Below are 3504 nucleotides of genomic sequence, written 5' to 3' on the forward strand. Positions count from 1 at the left end.
TTAGGGTCCGTCTGTCCTGCGGGGACAGCAGAGTCCATTAGGGTCCGTCTGTCCTGCGGGGACAGCAGAGTCCATTAGAGTCCGTCTGTCCTGCGGGGACAGCAGAGTCCATTAGGGTCCGTCTGTCCTGCGGGGACAGCAGAGTCCATTAGGGTCCGTCTGTCCTGCGGGGACAGCAGAGTCCATTAGGGTCCGTCTGTCCTGCTGTCCGGAGTCCATCAGGAGCCACTGGGAGGCTCTGATCTGTGGGGACTGAAGCTATGGAACGAGGTCTTTCAGGTGAACTCCTGAAAGTCTTACATTCAGCTGCAAGCTGCTCTTCTGACGGAGGGTTTACTGGTTTCATCATCAGATCTCCAGCTTTGTCCCTGGTTTCCTGCCCAGTCCTGGTCCCAGACCACCTTGAGAGGAACAAACCAGAGCTGGATTAACCAGAGGAAGATTTCCCTCCTCCCTCAGATGTTCTCAGTTTTTAATAAAACCTCGTCTCCTTGGCAACCAAATGGATCATTTTATGCTGAAATGTATTTGTGTATTTATTTTTGTTTCTCTAAATCTCTTGTCATTGCTTTTATATGACGTCAAACAGACATGCTCAAACTGTGTCTAAATACAGTGCCGTAAAAATTGTTGGCGCCATTCTTGATTTTCTGTTTTACTTTCTTTGTTTGTTGTCCTGTTAATGTATAATCTCACACCGTTAGAATATCAGACTGACATAACCTGAGTAAATACACATTTTATATGGTGATTTTATTTGTTAAGGAAGAAAAGCTCTGTCAGCCTTCCTGACCCCATCTGTAAAGTCATGAGGTAACTGTGATTAACCACGATTTGGAAAGCTGAGTTGACTTTCACTGACCAGATCCAGACCGGATCGCTGCCACACCTGATCAAGAGATCCCTTAAAACGAAGCTGTGTCAGGAAGAGAAGCAGGCTGTGGGATCCAGAACAGGCATCATGCTGCCATCCACACACATTCAGGAAGGGACTGAAATATGTCAGGTTACAAACTGTTTCTGAGGCTTCAGTTAACCACAGTGGAAGTTTTTTACCTCAGGAAATGCAGAATGGTGACTTCCCCTCAGGTGCACAACCAAAGGAGGAGGGGGAAGAACCACGGGAATCCAATATTAGCAGAGCTCGGTTGCTTTTTTTTAACTTACATTTCTTTTCAGTTTCACACGCACAGACACCTTTCCCCCTTTTTCTTACAGTTGACATTCCTCCACCAGTATATACAGGCTAGAACCACATCCATTAGCACCCAACACAGGAGTGTATTCACAATTACAAACCTTTAAAACATACAGTACAGCTTAACTCTAAATACTACTCAAAAAGAATAAATTCTATCACACTTTATCCATTTACTTTAATAATCAAAATAAGAAATACTAATCAAGAAAAATAAAGATTACCCACTCCTTCCCCAACCCCCCCCTCCTCCCCATGAACCAAATTAATGTATCATTCAACTAAATAGGATCCATCTTTAGTGAATAAATACATCAACAGAAAGAAATAAATGGATAATATGTACATGTCTGTATGTGTGACATGAAACAGCACCTGCTTAGTGAGAGGATGCCTGTATCAGAGACTTGATCCACACATGGAGACAACTGGGAACAAACCTTTCGAGGAGCAGTCAGTCTTCCAATGTTACTCCAAGAGCAGAATGTAGCACATGTAGACTGGTTGGGCACACTCCTATGCCCCCTCCAGGACCCCAAAGAGGGTATAGAGCTGGTCCACTGTAACGCGATCAGGACGAAAACCGCACTGCTCCTCCTCAATCCGGGATTCGACTATCCGGCGGACCCTCCTCTCCAGGACCCCTGAATAGACCTTACCAGGGAGGCTGAGGAGTGTGATTCCCCTGTAATTGGAACACACCCTCCGGTCCTCCTTCTTAAAAAGGGGGACCACCACCCCAGTCTGCCAATCCAGCGGTACTGCCCCCGATGTCCACGCGATGCTGCAGAGGCGTGTCAGGCAGGACAGCCCCACAGCATCCAGAGCCTTAAGAAGCTCCGGGCGGATCTCATCCACCCCCGGGGCCTTGCCGCCAAGGAGCTTTTTACCCACCTCAGTGACTTCAGCCCCAGAGATAGGAGAGTCCACCCCTGATTCCCCCAGCTCTGCTTCCTCATCGGAAGACGTGTTGGTAGGATTGAGGAGGTCTTCAAAGAATTCCTTCCACCGACCCACAACGTCCCGAGTTGAGGGGGGACTCTGCCAGACATTCCCAGCAGACCCTCATGGCACGTTTGGGCCTGCCAGACCTGACCGCTTCTTCCTCCACCACGTAAGCGAACTCACCACCAGGTGCTGATCAGTTGACAGCTCCGCCCCCCTTTTCCCCTGAGTGTCCAAGGCCTGTTGCCACAGGTCCAATTATACAATTACAAAGTCGATCGTTGAGCTGTGGCCTAGGGAGTCCTGATGCCAGGTGTACATATAAACACTCTTATGTTCGAACATGGTGTTTGTTATGGACCATCTATAACAACAACAACACACCACTTGGGTTCAGAGGGGGGGGGACCATACCTCCCAATCACTCCCCTCCAGGTCTCACTGTCATTGCCCACGTGAGCATTGAAGTCCCCCAGCAGAACAATGGAGTCCCCAGAAGGAGCACCCTCCAGCACTCCCTCCAAGGACTCCAGAAAGGGTGGGTACTCTGAACTGCTGTTCGGTGCATAAGCACAGACAACAGTCAGGACCCGTCCCCCCCACCCGGAGGCGGAGGGAAACTACCCTTTCATCCACCGGGGTAAACCCCAACGTGCAGGCACCAAGCTGGGGGCTGATGAGAATGCCCACACCTGCTCGGCGCCTCTCACCATGAGCAACTCCAGAGTGGAAGAAGGTCCAGCCCCTCTCGAGGGTTCTGGTTCCATAGCCAAAGCCATGCGTCGAGGTGAGTCCAACTATATCTAGCCGGAACCGCTCAACCTCGCGCACAAGCTCAGGCTCCTTCCTCACCAGAGAGGTGCAAATAGTTTTTTCCAGCACTGGAAATGACAGCTGGCTGGACCAGGATGTGTCTGTGAATGTTGTTACATCAAGTCAGCTCAGTACCCCCATTTTACCATTTTAAACAAACAGTTTAGGACACTTTTCAATCATAACATATGTTTATTTTCACTAGAAGTATGCAACATATTTATTGCACTGCAACCAACAAATTATTGACAAAATTGCAGATTAACCCACAAAAGCATCGTAGCATGTTGGTCATTGTTGGGTGAAGCTTCTCAGTGTGCCTTGCTGATTCTCTTGCTGTTTGCACCATGAGTGAGACTACTAATGCAGTAATTACACTTTGTCTACTGGTTCACACTGATCTCTTGAGATAGAAGAAAATGCTGTTTTATGAGCTCTTAACTTAGCTGTCTTATAAACTTAGTGAGTACCTGATGTTTACCATAATATACAAAAAAAATATATGTTGTTGATGCAAACATGTTGATGCATGTTGTTGATGCAAAACG

The sequence above is a fragment of the Telmatherina bonti genome (genome assembly GCF_933228915.1).
Source record: "Telmatherina bonti genome assembly, chromosome: 15".
Lineage (NCBI taxonomy): Eukaryota > Metazoa > Chordata > Actinopteri > Atheriniformes > Telmatherinidae > Telmatherina > Telmatherina bonti.